This window comes from Ischnura elegans, chromosome 1 (genome assembly GCF_921293095.1).
Source record: "Ischnura elegans chromosome 1, ioIscEleg1.1, whole genome shotgun sequence".
NCBI lineage: Eukaryota > Metazoa > Arthropoda > Insecta > Odonata > Coenagrionidae > Ischnura > Ischnura elegans.
Genome location: NC_060246.1, coordinates 316327 through 322878, shown reverse-complemented (window position 1 = coordinate 322878; position 6552 = coordinate 316327). Strand labels below are relative to the sequence as shown.

Sequence of the window (6552 nt, the reverse complement as noted above, 5' to 3'; positions counted from 1 at the left end):
GTCGGTAAAAGCCAGGTCGTGTCACGCACTTGACCAATGTAATCCGCCATCTTGATTCTCAAGCGCGGCGGGAATTCAAATTTTACGTGCATTTAAATGGGAGACATAGCTAAAAGGAAACACGGTTTTCTCACAACGTAATCGATGCAGGGAAATGAAATTTTTTTTATAAATAGTTAATAAAATGGAAATTTATGACACGTCTGTATTTTGAGTCTATGGTCCACGGTTCGACTCTAGAAAAATTGTCAACTCACGGGAAAAATATATTTCACACTGCAGCGCTCTGGATGCATGGGTTGTAAGGCACCATGTCTTACTTCCTTATTTAGGAAGTCTGGTACATGAAATTTTCCATGGTCATAGATAATTATAATATACTTGCGAAAACGGGCAGCTTTTGACACTGAAGACCTCGGTTCGACTCTAGAAAAATTGTCAACTCACGGGAAAAATAAATTTCACACTGCAGTGCTCTGGATGCATGGGTTGTAAGGCACCATGTCTTACTTCCTTATTTAAAAAGTCTGGTACATGAAATTTTCCATGGTCATAGATAATTATAATATACTTGCGAAAACGGGCAGCTTTTGACACTGAAGACCTCGGTTCGACTCTAGAAAAATTGTCAACTCACGGGAAAAATAAATTTCGCACTGCAGTGCTCTGGATGCATGGGTTGTAAGGCACCATGTCTTACTTCCTTATTTTGGAAGTCTGGTACATAAAATTTTCCATGGTCATAGATAATTATAATATACTTGCGAACACGGGTAGTTTTTGACACTGAAGACCTCGGTCGACTCTAGAAAAATTGTCAACCCACGCGACAAAAATTTTCTTACTTCAGCGCTCCGGGTGCATAGGTACAAGGAACCATGTTTTATTCCTTTATTTATGAAATTAGATTCATGAAATCTCCCAAGGTCATAGGAAATTATAGTATACTTGATAATACGGGCGGTTTTTAGTCTGACGACCTCGGTTCGACTCTGGAAAAATTTACAAGCCAAGCGAAAAAAACATTCGTTCTACAGCGCTCCGTGTGAATAGGTACAAGGAACCATGTTTCATTCCTTCATTTATGAAGTTAGATTCATGAAATCTCCCAAGGTTATAGGAAATTATAGCATACCTGATAATACGGGCGGTATTTTAGTCTGAGGACCTTGGTTCGACTCTCGAAAAATGCCCAAACCAAGCGATAGCATGACTGATCTAAGAGGGTTGTGAATTTGTTAACATTGCTACTCCAAATCATGTATGTAATACTAGAACCATCTGCTTGCCAATTTTCTAAGAATCATGACAAATAATCCGACTGCAACTGCATTTAATTCAGCACAGAGCAAATGCATTCCAAATTACACCCAGACCATTAACAATTAAAATACTTATTGAGATGAATTGCTGGATAGAAATAAAAAAAGCTGGCACATCGTAATCACATCCTTATATTACAATAAAATTCACTACAATCTCCACAGTTCAGTAAATCACATAACTATTTACAATTACAGTCATATAAAGTAATGTTTGATCATTAAAACGGAAAGTCATGGGCAATAGAATATTTTTCCAGAATAAATAAAATATAATTTTGTTGAAATAGCAGTACAATTTGATCAAACTAATTTCAAAACAGATGCACATAATTTAAGGCTTTTAAAACATCCATTTAAAGGTGCACTGCCATAATGTCTAGACTTTAAGGAATGATGATTTTGCTAATGCTGGCAAATGTAGCAGTAAGGTCCACGCAACAGGTATCACCCTCAGGATTACAAATCCAGCCTGCCACTTAATGCATAGTATCCTGTCCCGGATTAAGAAGAACAGTTTTTCAAATAGTTCATGATTATCCACTGCACCAGACTGCTAGAAAACATAACATATAAATACCATGAGACAAAGTAAACCGAAGAGTTAACAATGTAATTAATTGAACAAACCATTCATTTTGAGATGCACAAGTATGTTCATGGGAAATCAACATTCAAAAGGAAAAAGTTCTGTTCATCCAAGTTATCATTATAGGCCAGTGTATAGAATACCCAACAACACTTATACCATGATCCCGAAAAAATCAGAACTATGTAATTGTGTTTGTAGTTAATAGAATAATATCTTCAAATAAATGGATTGTACTAAACATCAATTCCATACTTAAAATCATCAACTTCTAAATATACTGATATTCCTCCTGATGTAAAATCCTAATAAAATCCTTGCAAACCTGAAATACAATTAAAAAGACTATCGGAAACAGTACATATTACATAATTTCCAAGGATTGCAGATTGCAGTAGTCTCACACATTATCCAAATATGTAAAATAAAGTTGAAATGCCATTCACCATTACCATATGCCTGCAAAATGACAAGTTCACAGCAATGCATAAGGCCTCATATACTCCAATAGCATATACCAGTTCATGCCATTAGAATGTATTTTCCAGTTCCCAAACTCAACCTAGAAAGAATAAAAATATTTAGCTCAAAAAAGGGTGGGAAAACTAAGCACATAATCATTATTGAAATAAGTTCTAACACTCCCACATGAAAAAGACATTTCCTATTTTCAGAAAGAAGTTATGTCTCAGATATTAATCAAATTTAAGAATAAAGTCAAAATGTCATTTAACATTACATTAGCCTGATACATGAAATCCTGATCATAGCAACAAGTATTCTATCATGTTCTCAAGTAACTCAAGCCCATTAATGCCAATAATGACGAAGTTCCCTGTTGTTCTCTGCAACCCAAAATTTAAAAAGAAATTACCCAAAAGGGGAAAACTGGGCAAATAATTAATAAATCAGTAACATTTCCCCCTCTTATTGACCATATAACACAGCTACTTCCGCCTGGAAGAAAAAAATAAGGATTAGAATAACCTTGGAAATACATACTATAGAAAGGGCTATGAAAGAATCATTTACTCACACATGTGTTCTCCTGAGACATCTCCTCAAACTTTTTTCAAAAGTGTTTCCCGTGACACTCTCACTTGCTTCCTTAAATTCTCCAGATATCAATCCGCAATTCACATCATTTTGAAAGGTCCTATTCAGTAACATTTCCCCCTCTTATTGACCATATAACACAGCTACGTCCGCCTGGAAGAAAAAAAAATTTAATAACCTTGGAAATACATATCAATGAAAGGGCTATGAAAGAATCATGTACTCACACATGTGTTGTCATGAGACAGCTTATCCAGCTTATTTCATCATGGTTTCCAAAGATTATCGGACTTCATCATCCCCACTGGTAAAAAATCCTAAGATTTCTTGATGCAGCTACCTGCTCAATTATCATATTAACTAATCTTATCACCCCTAAATATTTCTTCTGTTTCACATCCTTCTTCACCTATTCCACATTTTTTTTTTAGGCATCCTCTTCCATTCTTGCCACCCACTTGTCTCTCGACCATTGTCTTCATCAGGCCATTATGTATAAGATGTGGCCTATTAGATTGTTCTGTCTCGTATAAAGGTTTCCATGAGGCTACACCTCTCTCCTACTCTTCTTAGGACTTCCCCATTACTAACTCGATCCATGAAATCCACTTCATATATCTGTAGCACTACATTTCTCCTACATACAGTAGCCTCTATCACTGCACTTTACCTGCCTTAATTGTCTAAGGCTCACTTTGATATAGTACTGTAGTCGAAAAAAAAGTCTTGAAAATGGTACAGTGTAACCGAAACTAGTCGGCAATAAAGTGTGTGTTTTTGTAGAAAAGCTAAGTAATTTCCTTCCAACCATAAAAAATGGAATTCTACAAAGTAAAGGCCTCAACGATTCAGTGCATTCCCTGACTCATGTAAACAAGGATGGTTGCCAAACCTTCTTTGTTTCCGAAATGATGGCAATGTCAGAATTAAATTTTAGCATGATAATTTTTTCTCCATTTACATTCACTCACTAATCCTCTTCCTTATTGTCATGGATGGCTTCATCCAGGTAAATGCTTAAAGTTATCAGTGACAAGCACAGCCTTGTCTCACTACCTTCCAAATTCTTGCATTATAACAGCTTTGCCCTGATTTTATCTAACTTAAGAGACAGATTAGAGACAGCTTATCAAACTTACTTCACCAACGTTACCAAAGATAATCGGACTTCACCATCCCCACAGGTCAAAAATACTAAGATTTTCCTAAAGCAATGTCCCTGATGGGTATCTCATTTGCTCCACCATTGAAGACAGATCAACCTAGAAGAAAGAAAATAATTATAAGGACATCCTTGGATACATTTCGAAAAGGCAAGACAAATGAAAAATGCACCTACTTACTCATGCTTGCCAATCATTCATCTTCATAGACTGTTTCCACAATGTTCCGAATGAAACTCACTTGCTCCCATAGTTAACACAGATGTTATTCCATTCTTCAAATCATTTAACAACTCTCATGGCTAACATGTTCACAATTCACCAAACCATAGATGACAAAGGAACCTAGGAAAGTGATAACATGTCCATATGATAATAATAAACTCTCATTGAATGCTTATTAATTGTCTAAAGTTGAGGCCTATGTTAATTAGTTAGAAATTGTAAATATTGCCAATCCCAATAATGAATGTAATACTAGAATAATCCGCATGCAAATATTCCAAGAATCACGGCAAATAATCTGACACAGTGATGTCAGTGTGCACTCAGGTGAGCCTTTAGGTACATTAAAGATTTTACAAATAACTGCAATAAATGAATATACATCAGAACATTAATTAGAATAGGATGGATTCCAAACTCAATCACTGATTTTAAGTCAGCAAATGCTGCACGGAGCAAATGCATTCCAAATTGAGCAATTAGACTCAGACAATTAACAATGACAAGACAATCATGGATGTAAATAACTGAAGCATAAAGCCTGTTAAATTGTAGGAAGTAGTTTTACAAATCCAGTAGAATACCGCGCTCATGTGTTAATTTTAATGGATATATATAATGGGTTGAAATGCACGATAGATACAGGGTGGGGTACAGACATAATGGGTATTATATGAAACGAAATGATTAATACCGAGCTAAATGCAGGAGATTACCCCGAAAGGAAAGATATGGTGCATCTCAATATGCAGTCAAACTATACTAATAATGTTGCATTGATGGAGAGAGAAATAAATCATCCAGGCTCATCATAATCACATTCTTATATTATAATTCACTACAATCTCCACGGTTAAGTTAATCACAAAACTGTATCTATACTCACAAAAGTCATATGAGTGTGCACTGATCATTAAGAGGGATAGTTATAATATGTATACTATCATCCTGGAATAAGAATAACTGTTCTTCAAGTACCTAGTTCATCAATAACCATTGCACCAGGCTGCTAGAAAACACAACATATAAAAACCATTATAAAAAGTATACCAAATGCCAGCAATTCCATACTTAAAGTCATCAACTTCTTAAAATAAACTGATATTCTCCCTGATGTAAGATCCAAATAAAATCCTTGTACACTTGAAATAGAATTACAAAGACTATTTGAAACAATACATGCTACATAACTTTCACAGGTTGTAAAATCTCACATATTAACCAAACATGAGAATAAAGTTAACATGTCATTCAGCATTTGCCAGCTATATGAAAGGCTGTTCATGTTCAATATATAAGGTATCATATTCTCAAATAACACAAGCTAGTTCATGCCATTACTAAATACTACCCAGTTCCCAAACTAATCCTACAAAAATATTTTGTAGCCTATAAAAGGGTGGGAAAAATGTGCACATTAACATTATTGAAACAAGTTCTAATTCTCTTACATGACTTACCATTTTTTAAATAAATAATCCTCATGAGGCAACCAACTTCTTCCTTAAATTCTCCAGCCATCATTCCATAATTCAACTGATTTCACCATCACTCATGAATACCGTGTTAATGCCTCAACTGACCATAGATCATAATTCAACCTAGAAGAATGATAATAATGATATGAACACCATTGGGAATATGTTGCAACGGAACACAAGATGAAAAAATGCACCTACTTACATATGTGTGGTTATGAGACAGCTTCATAAACTTTTCCGACAATGTTCCCCATAAGACTCTCACTTGCTTCCTTAATTTCTCTATCTACATTCTACAATTCAAATGATTTTACCAGCTCTCATAAGTAACATGTTCACACTTCACCTGACCATGGATCATATATCAACCTAGAAGAATTATTAGAATTAAAAGAACAACCATGGAAATATGTAGCAAGGGAAGGACTGGATGAAAAAATACATCTACTTACACCTTTATGGTTGTGGAACAGCATCTATGACTTCTTTCAATAATGTTCCCCCAGGAAACTGTCACATTGTCCTTAAATTATCCAGCAAAATTCTACAATTCCAATGATTTTACCAGCTCTCATGAGTAATATGTACACACTTCAACTGACCATAGACCATAGTTAGTTCAACCTAGAAGGATGACAATAATGATAAAAACAACCTTGGTAATATGTTATAAATTTATAACAATATTTTGCGATTGCAAGGGAGGACAATGGAAA

The 6552-nt window shown here is 35.0% G+C and overlaps 1 long non-coding RNA gene across 10 annotated transcripts; it reads right to left on the bottom strand.

The window, feature by feature from the left end:
- Window positions 1–1736: 1736 nt before the first annotated feature.
- Window positions 1737–5855, bottom strand: LOC124154396. Of its 10 annotated transcripts, none has more exons than XR_006863914.1 (4): window positions 4311–4571; window positions 3195–4229; window positions 2364–2868; window positions 1737–1878 (listed from the first exon to the last, which is right to left on the bottom strand). It is a non-coding gene; the product is annotated as an uncharacterized LOC124154396 (long non-coding RNA). The 10 variants fall into 10 exon arrangements; XR_006863900.1 differs by lacking the exon at window positions 1737–1878 and adding an exon at window positions 2195–2236; XR_006863916.1 differs by lacking the exon at window positions 1737–1878 and adding an exon at window positions 5334–5373 and having other exon boundaries at window positions 2251–2868; window positions 4311–4475.
- Window positions 5856–6552: the final 697 nt, after the last annotated feature.